The following is a 12,465-nucleotide window of genomic DNA, read 5'->3' on the forward strand; positions in this document are numbered from 1 at the left end:
AATTATTGATGTTTGTTTAATTAAAATCATCACATCTCATTATACATAAATACAATAAAAAATGTTATAACATAGAAAGTCTGGACATAACAGTGAATACATTCATACACCCACCCCTCCTGGAACCTAAAAAGTTGATTATGTGTCTGGTCACAAAGGGTTTGTGGGGATCAAATCACCATCTTCCCAGCTTTAAGGAACAGGCAGACTTGAATCAGAAAACTACATTTTTCTACACAAATCTGACATTTTACTGGGACATACCCCCTTCCAGTTAGTGACAGAAATAGGTGTAAAACCATTGCTGGATCCTGGACAGCTAATGATTTCTGAAAGATAGAGGACATTCTTAATGCAGCAAGGGGTCATTTGTGTAGATCCTACAAGGTTTTCCTACAGAAAATAACAGCTGAAATAAAATAAAAAAATGAAATTGAGGTGAAAACAAACTGCCATTTCTCCCCAATTTTTTCCTGCAATGTTAGATTTTCAAAAACAATATACTGTTACGTCTGCTGGACTCTTCTGGTTGCGGAGATATATAGGACTTGTAGGTTAATCAAGAAACCTAGGTACCCAGAGCTAATAAAGGAGCTGCGTCTTGCAATTGATTTTCATTGTATACTGGGTATACAGCAATTAATTTGGTGAAATATAACAAGTTAAAAATAGGTATCAAGGAATCCTTTGTATTTCCAAAATGGGCACAAGCTAAGTTATTGATAAGCAGTGGTTATTCACACATCTCTGAATTCTGGGCTCCCCATACTAGCATGTGAATTACAGAGCATTTCTCAAATAGTCGTCTTTTTTACACACTGTTTTACATTTGGAAGGAAACTTTGTAGAAAAAGACAGGGGGCAATAACACTTGTTCTTCTATTCTGTATTCCCTCAAGTCTCCCGTTAAAAATGGTACCTCACTTGCGTGGGTAGGCCTAACGCCCATGACAGGAAATGCAACATCACATTTTTACTTTGAAATCCGACATGTTTTTTGTAAAGTGTCTAGCTGTGGATTTTGGCCTAGGGAAAACTACCAAACCTGTGCAGTTTTCAAAACTAAACATTTGGGGAATCCAGGATGGAGTGACATGTAGGTCTCTCGCCAGGTTCTGTGACCCAGAATCCTTTGCAAACCTCAAAAATTGGCCAAAAAAACACTTTTTCCTCACATTTCGGTGACAGAAAGTTCTGGAATCTGAGAGAAGCCACAAATTTAATTCCAACCAGCATTCCCCCAATCTCCCAATAAAAATGGTACCATACTTGTGTGGGAACGCCTAGTGCCGGCGACAGGAAATGCCCCAAAACAAAACATGGACACATCAAATTTTCCCAAGGAAAACTGACCTGTTTTTTGCAAAGTGCCTAGCTGTGGATTTTGGCTTCTAGCTCAGTCAGCACCTAGGGAAACCTAGCAAACCTATACATTTTTGTAAACTAGATATCTAGGGAAATTCAGAATGGGGTGACTTGTGGGGCTCTCACCAGGTTCTATTACCCAGAATCCTTTCCAAACCTCAAACTTTGGCTAAAAAACACTTTTCCTGCACATTTCGGGGATGGAATGTTTTGGAATCTGAGAGGAGCCACGAACTTTGGTCTTTGGCCTATAACTTAGCTGGCGCGTAGGGGAAGCTAGCAAACCTATACATTTTTTAAAACTGGCCATTGGGGGGGATTCAGGACTGGATGTCTTGTGGGGATCTCACCAGGTTCTGTTACTCAGAATTCTTTGCAAACCTCATAATTTGGCAAAAAACACACTTTTTCCTCACACTTCGGTGATGGAAATTTCAGGAATCTGAGGGGAACCACAAACTTCTTTCTACCCAGCATTCCCCCAGGTCTCTCAATAAAAATGGTACCTCACTTGTGTGGGTAGGCCAAGTCCCCGGGACAGGAAATGCCCCAAAACACAACATGGACTCATCACATTTTCTCAAGGAAAACACCTGTTTTCTACAAAGTGCCTAGCTGTGGATTTTGGCTTCTAGCTCAGCCGGCACTTAAGGAAACCAAGAAAACGTACATATTTTTGAAAATTAGACATCCAGGGGAATTCATAATAGCGTGACTTGTGGGCCTCTCACCAGATTCTGTTAACCAGAATCCTTTGCAAACCTCGAAATGTGTCCAAAAAACACTTTTTCCTCACATTTTGCTGATGGAAAGTTCTGCAACCTGAGGGGAGTCACAAACTTCCTTCTACCCGGTGTTCCCTCTAGTCTCCGATAAAAAAGGTACCTCACTTGTGTGGGTAGACCCAGTGTCCGCATTAGGAAATCCCCCAAAAAACAACGTGGACACATCAAAATGATCTATTTTAAAACTACCTGTATTTGCGGAGGCACCTGCGTTTTTGGGCTCAGGTGCTGTGGTCATCTAGGGAATCCTATCAAACCCAGACATTTTTGGAAAACTAGATGCCCGGAGGAGACCAGGGAGATGTGGCTTGTGTGGATCCCCCAACATGTTCTTACCCAGACTCCTCCTTGATAAAAAATTTGCCCCTCTAAGGGAAGCGTCCCATTCCCCAGGGGCCGCCCCGCCCACATGAAATAGACACAAACATAAAATCCATGATGTCTAGTAAGCATTCCTGCTGCCCGATCACACTGAAAGAGACATTGCAGAAAAGGAAAGGCCTTTCCTTTCCCCTGATGCCTCTTTCAAAAGAAACCCCCTTGGCCGTGTGAGAAACTCACCTCCTTCTGCTGAGACGTGCTAGAAGCAAATGGCTTCCAATGCGACGGGTGCCCTCTACTGATAGTGCGCGATCACGGGCTGACGTCATTAAATGGGGGGTAGGGGGTAAGGGGAAGTGATTCTCCTTCTTTCCCTGCCCTGGGGGGGTGAGTGGGAGGTCCATGGGGGGAGCGCTAGTGCTCCCTCCATGGGGCGGTGCCAGGACGTAATGATTACAAACTCGGCACAGGAGTACTGTGCCGCAGTACGTAACCATTACGTCCCAGGCACGGAAGGGGTTAAATATGCAGGTTAAATTTCTCAGAGAGTTAAACACGGTTGACCTGGGACATAGTATGTATGTGGCTTGAAATAAAACATTTACATTCTTACAATGCATCGGTGTAAATGTATAACTTTTAGGAAGTCACAAATATTAACATTGGTACACCTGGAAAGCTGTACTAGTCATAGTGCTAGTGGGAATGTTTTCTTAAATTGGCTACTTCTCCACAATAACCTCCGCATTGTGGAAAGGCAGCCCTCTGTGCAAATAAATATTCTTTTTCGTTTTTGTTTTTACACAAGATAAACACTATTCTCCCCGTAGGAAACCGTTTCCCTTGCCCTTCCAAGACGTTTTCTGGTGTTTCATTCATGTTTATTCCCTGGTGGTGGCTCTTAGCTGGAGTTCACCTCCCACTGATTCCAGGGATGGTAGGTTTAAGAGACAACATGCCAAGTCTGCTATTGTTCATGAACTCTTAAAACAAAATATGTCTTTATTCTTCAATAATCTATGGTCCAGGTTAGGAAACCGTGGCCCGAATGTAAGAAAAGTGGTGCTGCATCCAATGCATGCCACTTTTCTTGCACCCTTTAGTGCACCCTACCGCCACCATGTCTGCACCATATTTAGGGCCGTATTTATACTCTGGTTGCGCCGAATTTGCGTCGTTTTTTTCGACGCAAATTCGACGCTAAACTAACGCCAACTAACGCCATATTTATACTATGGCGTTAGACGCTTCGGGCGCCAAAGTGCCCGGAGTGGGCGTCATTTTTTAGCGTGAACCCCTTCCTTGCGTTAATGATATGCAAGGGAGGCGTTCCCGTCTTAAAAAATGACTCCCAGGCCTTTACGTGGTATTTATACTCCCGGGCAAAAATGACGCCCGGGAGTGGGCGTGGCCAAAAACGGCGCATTTGCGCCGCTTTTTAACGCCTGGGTCAGGCATGGCGTTAAGGGACAAGTGGGCTCAAAATGAGCCCAGAGTGCCCTCCCCTGCCCCCAGGGACCCCCCCTGCCACCCTTGCCCACCCCAGGAGGACACCCAAGGACGGAGGGACCCACCCCAGGGACATTCAGGTAAGTTCAGGTAAGTATTTTTATTTATTTTTTTAATAATTTTTTTTGGCATAGGGGGGCCTGATTTGTGCCCCCCTACATGCCACTATGCCCAATGACCATGCCCAGGGGACATAAGTCCCCTGGGCATGGCCATTGGGCAAGGGGGCATGACTCCTATCTTTACAATGATAGGAGTCATGTTGATGGGGGATGGGCGTCGTTAAAAAATGGCGCAAGTCGGGTTACGACGATTTTTTCGACGTAACCTGACTTGCCCCATTTTAAGACGCCCATACGCCATTTTCCCCCTACGCCGGCGCTGTCTGGTGTACGTGGCTTTTTTCCACGCAAACCAGGCAGCGCCGGTCTGCTTGCGCCGGCTAACGCCATTCCATAAATACGGCGCCCGCATGGCGCTTCAGAATGGCGTTAGACGGCGCAAAATTTTTTGACGCTAAACTGCGTTAGCGCAGTTTAGCGTCAAAAAGTATAAATATGGGCCTTAATATACAACACACCATGGCGCAGGGTATGGGCAATAGCGTCAACATTTTTTATGCTACTGATATACTGTACAGGATTAGCGCTAAGATTTTTGCTCTAATTCTGCAGAGTAAATAGGGGCCCATTGTAAACAATGGTCTGCCCCGTTTTAACACCTGTTCTGTGCAGGTGTTAAAAATAGCTTCTAAAATTGCTGCAGTGGAATCTCTTAGATTCCACTGCTCCATTTTTGCAGTTCCCCTAACAGGGAAAAACCCAGGCTTGCATTCATTATGCCTGGCGTAGGCATAATGTGGCACAAGGGGTTACAAACTTTGTAAATATGGCACAGGGAATTTGACCTCGTTGGGCTACATTAAAATAGTACAAAATGACACTAACATGGCGTAAGGAGGCGATAGGCCCTCTTAAATTTAGGCCAGTGTACAATGAAACTTGTGGACTGCTGTTTGGTCCCGTTTTCTTGTCAGTGGTCTTGGTACTGAGACCACAGACTCAACTGACCGAATCCCATGATCTTAGTATTAAAACTGTTAACAACATAACTAGTAGACTTGTGTTGGGTCCCTTTTCATAGTCCATGGTCCCAGTACATGGGCATGCACCATTTGCCCTAATTTAGGTGTGGCGGGCCTGCAGTGTTGAAAATTAGACATTTGGGGACATTTAAAATTCCAAATCTTAATTGTGTTCATAAAAATGTTTACTTAGATGTAGCCTGGCAGCAGGTTATGTTTTAAGGGGGCATTCAGAGTATACTTAGTTGTAGGGTCTACAATCTTGACATAGGTACATGGAGCCAGCCAGCATAGCTAGCAATAAAGGCAATGACTTCCTCTATACTTGCAGATTTCTGGTAGGGCCCGCTGACCATTTTCCAAATTAATACACACTCTGAACTTTTTATTGACTGAAAGTAAATATAACAGTTCTACATAATCAGCAAGTGCTTATCTCAGAGCAGCAGAAGTCATGCCTATGATTCCCAGAAAGCAAAACAGTTGCTGTTCAGGGGTACTTCTCATCTGGAGTTTACCACCACACCAACGCCACCTCTAGCTCTGATCTGTAATTCCTTCAGTGTACAAGGTAGAGCTCTGCTCCACCTTCAGACAGAGCAGCATGATCAGTGATTGAGAGCCAGTAGACTCAAATGGTCATAGGTAGTAAATGAAGTCAGCAACTCACATATAATACCAAGAAACCAGTTCACAAGTTTGAATAAAATCACCATTCACAGAAGACATACAGGGATAAGAACAGGTTGATTCCAGAGGGGAAAATGCACCTCATCCGACCACACTAAGCGCAGCCCAGCTTTGTGATCTCAGGTACAGTGTGTCCAGCCAGAAGAGCTCCAGTCTCATTACAATAGGACCAACATAGGCTTCAATGAACTAATATGTGCACTTAAATTTCCTTAAATGTCAATATTGAGTGTACAAGTTGTTTTGTATTTCTAATCCACTGAGACACTCCAAGCCACATGCCAAATGCGGTTCAGGCAACATTTTAAATTCTTGATGGTTCCATTTTATATTTATGCTGTTTTTCTATCGACATAGTGACATTGTAGGAAGAAAAGTAAGTATTCACCAAAAGGGAAGCAAAGGGAATGAGAAAAAAATGACAAAAACAATAAAGGTGAATATCGAGAGGAACCAGGCAAGAACTGGTACCAGAGTAGAGGAATCCAGAACAACACACTGCTACCAGGCAAAGGGTTCTGGGTCGCATGGCGTTACATACTATCACTTCCCACCTTAACCTGTAGGTACTACCCTCCCGCATTTGGATTGGGATGGATGCATACTATTGCTTTGCCACACGTATCATGATGGATTCAGAAGGACGCTAACCCTCTGCTGACACTTTCCAATGCCTTGTATTGTGTTCATGATTTCCATATTTTCCATGCCCTCGTATATGTTCTGCAATTAGGTGACACACTATTCCTCTGATGATGAGGATGATAAGACTTCCCTTATAACCTTGACAAATGTCCCCTGTAGTAGGACTGAATTTACCATCAGGCTGCCTGCCCTGCTTGTGGCATCTTGTGCAGCTACATAGAATTGCTTTCAACCAGCCCTGCACTCAGTGTATAATAGGCTGGCTTTGGGCAACTGAAATAGCAGTTGAGGTGGGGTGAAACTGTATAAAAAGGTACATATTTGTTCCACTGCCTCTTAGAAATTAGTTGGATAAAAATGAGGTGCAATATCTGGAAATACAATCTTCATCACTTAGAAATTGGTGCCACTTCGGAATAATAATCAACCAAAATAAAGACAAAGTTAGATAAAGATTTGCCGCCTGACAAGTGTATTTTTAATCTTGCTCTTTTTGTTGTTACCACTTCTTTACCTTTGCTTCATTTATTTTAATCCATTTCAGAAATAATTTACCTTTCTGCAGCCCACTATTTTCGCGTTTGGCCTAGTTCTTAATTGATAAGATTTTTCTTCTAATTAAGTGGCCCATAACTCAAAGCCTGGTACACTTTCAAGGGTGGTTACTGTGTTTTCTCTCACAGACCGCGCTGTTTTTGAACAGTATGCTCTTGTGGCAGCGGTTAAAATCAATGTATTTCTTAGAATGACACTTCAGACAGTTAGCTGTCTGAGACAGATTGGCAAAGAAAAGACAAGGGAAGGTCAAAAAAGTAATGAAGATCTTACACCTGCCACTTCTCCAGCTGCCTCCTGCTGTTGAAGTGCGACAAGCAATTTTATAAAAGAGGTGCAAAAATAGACATTTCGCCTGGTTTGAAATTACAGCATATATTTTGCTAAATGAGCCATCATTTCTGCAGCACCTCAACGGTGTGTGCTTATTGATAGGCGCGTTTCTGCTTCTCTTAACAGATTAAGAACATATTCACAGACATGAAAGTGTAGTACAGGCAATGAAATCCGTTTCTCTATAATTAAAATAACAGTAGGAAAATTGCACAAAGTTAATGTACCTTAGCCGCATAGAAATAATAGGGTGATCCACAAAAAAACAAAGTAAGTTGAACTTAGAGCATTTTGCTCTCAGTACAAAATTAGCGGTAACATACAGTATAGAATGCGTCAAGTCAGATACATAAAAAGAACAAAATAACGTGCAAAGTTAATATCAAGAGGTATGCAGATAACTGCTAACAACTCACATAGAATGGAAGCGAATTTGTAACTCGTTGCTAGCGAGGCACTTCGCCCAGTACCCCCATATTGACTTCAGCGGCAATATGTAACCTCCTCAAATCAGACGGTATTCGGGAACGGGCATCGTTCCTATTTCCTGGCTCCCTCTGCAAGGAAGTGCTGTGGGTAACCATCAAATATGGATACCGAAGCCAGTAGCAGTGCTGCTGAAGCCGGGGCTTGCAAGAAGGAACCAGTGGTGAAAAGTGCCAGCTCAAAAAACAAGAACAGGAAATGCTCCAGAGATATTGTGAACCTTGTTTGGGAAAGGAGCACTGGTGTGCAGCAAGAGCCAAGAAGGCCCCCTGGTGATGCCCAAAGAAGAGCAAATGCAGGGGTGGTAACAAACCGCAGAACTGAGGAAATAAAGAAAATATACTATGGTGAGAGTAGTGACTTGAATGAAAACATGGCATTGAAACTACGCTCAGTCAGACAGCTGATGCCAAAACAAGCCAGGATTGAAAACTAAGCCAAAGGAAGTGCAGCAGGAGCTGACATTGCCTCTCTCAAGGGGTTGGGGTTCCTGAAGCAGATGTCTTAATTAGATATTTTTAATGAGTGTTTATGTATTTTGAATAATGACATGTAGAAAATGAATAACGTAGAGAAAAATAATGCGCACTTTTGAAAAAGTGACCTTGAAGAATGGCCACCAGTTTTCACGAAATGTACTAATTGATGGTTAAAACGTATGAAATTATTGAAAATGTACTAGATTAATGTAGATATTTTGTCATATTGAGGGTTATGAAGTACGTCTTAGCTTATTAATTGTAGGCCTTAACTTAGCAAGTGTCTTGGCCTAGTTGCCAGATCTCATTCAGAAGCTGTATTTCTTAGCGTCTAATAAAACTGCTGACAGAGTGAACTAACTGAGAAATGTTCATTGTCTTGTCGAAAGTGCTTAGCAGAAACTTTCCATGCGAACCAACTAACAGGAGACAGTGGGCCTGATTCTAACTTTGGAGGACGGTGTTAAACCGTCCCAAAAGTGGCGGATATACCACCTACCGTATTACGAGTCCATTATATCCTATGGAACTCGTAATACGGTAGGTGGTATATCCGCCACTTTTGGGACGGTTTAACACCGTCCTCCAAAGTTAGAATCAGGCCCAGTGTCCTTAAAATGTAACAAGCTGTGTGCAATGTGTGTGAAAACTTATTTCCCAGGACATGAACAATGGAGACACTGACTGGAGACGAAGATGCAACAAATTTGATACCTGACGAGCCGGATGATGAGGACATTGTAAAGTGGACCAATCAATGTTGTGTGAAGAGAGAAATATTAGAATTCATAGATTTGATATGGAAAAAGTATTGGGTGGAGTAATAATGTACGATGAATTGACCATTAGGGAATTAGGGGATAGCTTAGGTGACTTTGATGTAACAACGTACCAGAGGGAAAAGATTTCAGACTAGAGAGAGATTTTAGGGAATTACTGTGATATTTAGAGAAGAAGAGATTTGAGATTCTGTCATTGGGCTCATACTCTCTGACTGAGAGCCTGATGCTTTGCTGATCGATTGATGACCTGAGGACGAAGACTAATTCCGCTTGCTGGCCCATACTCTGGATGGGTACACATGACAATGTGACTGAATTACATTTTTATGCCTTTTCTTTCTAGGTACCAACTACACTGTCTTAATAGTTTTCCTAGCTAGATGTTTTCCTAAAATTGTGTTCTAAATTGTTTCGCATGAAGCCCCACATGCTGATGCTAATCTGGGTTAAATGAGTCTATTCACATGACGACTGCCAAATTGCAGGGACAAATGTTTGACGAGCTATCTTGCTGAATTCTATGTACATGATTACTTCATTGAAACTGACTTTGTTATTGATCTGCACTATTGCTTTAGAATGCGTTGTGATTCAAGCCTTGATTAGGTTGCGTTTCTTTCATTGCTTTGGTCAACCAGTATTGTTTTTATATGTGTTTCATTTGATTTTAAGATTAATCTACATGATTTTAGCATTGTTAATATAAGGGAAATAAAAAGTACTAAACTTTCATTAAAGGTATGGTTATACATGGCTGAAAAGTCATGGTTCGTGACAATTACTGACTCCATTGATTATTGATTTGACTAATGATGATTGATTATTGTGTAGTGAATTTTGCTCTGTTCTGTAGCTATGGTAAGAACATCTTAAATGAGTCAGAAGACCTATACACGTCCCCTTGTAGGTTTACTTATTAAGGACCGATGCGCTAACAGTTATGGTAGCAGACCGATGGTTAGTCTCCTTAAGAGCTTGTCGTAAGTGTCGGGAGCAGAGTGATAGGTGTTACGGTTATGGTAGTAGCTTGAAGTTTGTCCTTTTGAACATTCAGTATTTTTTTAGATTTGGATTTGATTTTCAATGATGATTTGTAGAGAAAAAGATGTTCCCTTAAGCCTAGAAATAACTTTCCCAGATCCTGGATCCTGCTAGTGGTGTTGGGTATGTCCCTGGCGTTCTAGTGATAGAGTGAGAGAGAGATAGGTTGCACTTGCACAGCTTATGCAAATCGCAGGTGAATTGTGACTATCTGAGAATGTAGGGAGTTTGCGTACTCCAAATGAAGTTTTAGTAGGAGTGTGCCTACTCCGCAGTATGAGAGTAGGGAAGTCGTCGAACTTCACATGTGTGTGGCGCTTTGTGCTTAAAAATTGTCCACGTGGTTGTTGATGTATGGAACCTGCGTGGTCTAAGACTCCAGAGTACATTGAAAAGTGTGTGAGACACTTGGTTATATGATGTAATCTGTCTGGTTTAGTAGGTTGATTGGGCGTGGTCAACAAATCAGTGAGTGAGTTAAAAGTTGGTGAGAGGAAATTTCGACTGAGATTTGGCGAGTCCTATGTGCACCAGGACAGACCCATTAATCAGCTGGGAGTAAAATTTGTGGGTCGAAATTTTGCTTGTGAATCTGGGAGACCGAGAAAGAGGAATAGCTGCATGAGCGAAAGGGCCATCAGTGAAAATCCGTAAGATTCTGAAGCGATTGTGCTACCTTTTCTCTAGTAAACCAGCAGATTTGTTTTGGTTTTTGATTAGTGCTTGCAAAATTTTGCATTAGTTTTGAGTGGATTGGAGTTAGGAGGACGAGTTGCAAGACTTTGTCAGCGGCAGTATGTGTGAGTGCGACATCATTGGAGCCACGCTGGGATGGGTTGATTAAGGAAAAGGGTCACGCACGGATTGGCAGCCGTCTGTGGGAGGCAATTGGTCGAGAAACGTGGGTGAAGAGAATCTTGGGAGTAAAAGTCATTTCCTGATTTGATTCAAAAAAACAAAAGTAGAAAACATTAAGTTTTTCAAGGCATTGAAAAGTGCCCTAAATGGAGATACATACATTAGAGCGAGTGCGGGAGAGCCTACCCCACCAGAAAATACAACGGCTTACATTGTAATGGAGGAGAGAGGTGTCACGCCATGTCTTTGGATAAAACAATGGTGGAAGTTGACAGAGAAAAATGTGAGCTTAGCATTTCCTGAGAATGGGACATTTAATTTGAGGATTTTAGAGCAATTGTGGATGGCGCTATATGAATCGAAGCCCCTTCCGATACCAGCATAGTTTGAGGCATTAGCAGTTTGGGAGCTGGTAGCTAGACAGCAACAGCAGATGAAATTCGAGAAAAGAATAAGAAAGGTAGAAAAGACTTCAGTGGATGTGAGATTGGATTGGGAACAGACAAAAATGGAGATCAGTGACATTGCAGGATGTTACGTTGTTTTCAGCAATTACGCAGGGAGATGAGACAGAAGAAAAGAAGGCAACTAGAAAGGCTAATAAAAGTCCGTCCGAGAGTAAGGAAGCAAGAAAGTCTTCCATAGTAGAGAAGGAATCTGATGCTGAGGATCTTGTTACAAAGATACTGAAAGACCGACCACCACTGTATGGGGTAGATGAGAGTGGTCTGAGTACTAGTGCTGATCCAACAGCCCCGGCACAGGCGATGGGGACAGTGAGTCCGGTGCAGGTTAATGCTAACCTGACACAGGGTGTGGTGCAAGGTAGTCCTAATGTGCTGACTACTTCTGTAGTTCAGACACAGATGCAGCCACCACTGATACAGAGAATGTATCTTGATGTGCCTATTTTAGAGATGACTTCGAACTTAGTGGTGCCTACAGAGCAAGTGGTCCCGAGACCAATGTTGGTCCAGACAGAGCTCACTCCGATTTTGATGCCCCAAGTGCAGCCACAGGTGATGCTAAGATTTACGCTAATAACAGGGACATAGTCAGACTGGACTCCAGTAATGAATCAAAGTATGGGAGTCATACTCTCATAGAGTACAGGTACCAGAGCAGCCCCAGATGCAATATCGCTGCCGATTACTGTTGGTCCAGAAGAAAGGAGCAATGTCTCAGAGTTTAAGGAGGAGGGGACACAGTGAACAAGTGCAGGTAGTCTCTTCCGTGGGTCCGACTTTTGATGGAACAAGATCATTGTTAGACCTCAGTCCACTTGTTGCACTTCCAGATGCTATGAATGGACCAAATGCAGCTCAGAGCTTGAAACTATTGACACCGCTGACTTTGAGTGCAGTGGAACAGCAGGTGCCACCGGTACAAGCGAGTAACATTTTGTTACAGGGACTGACAGCTCAGCAGTTAACTGAATGGTTAGACAAGCTGAATACCCCACAGAATGCTTCCAAGGGAGAAGAGCAAATAAATTGTGTCAGATTAAGCATGGAAGCAGGTGAATTAGTTGA

The sequence above is a fragment of the Pleurodeles waltl genome, chromosome 2_1 (genome assembly GCF_031143425.1).
Source record: "Pleurodeles waltl isolate 20211129_DDA chromosome 2_1, aPleWal1.hap1.20221129, whole genome shotgun sequence".
Classification (NCBI taxonomy): domain Eukaryota; kingdom Metazoa; phylum Chordata; class Amphibia; order Caudata; family Salamandridae; genus Pleurodeles; species Pleurodeles waltl.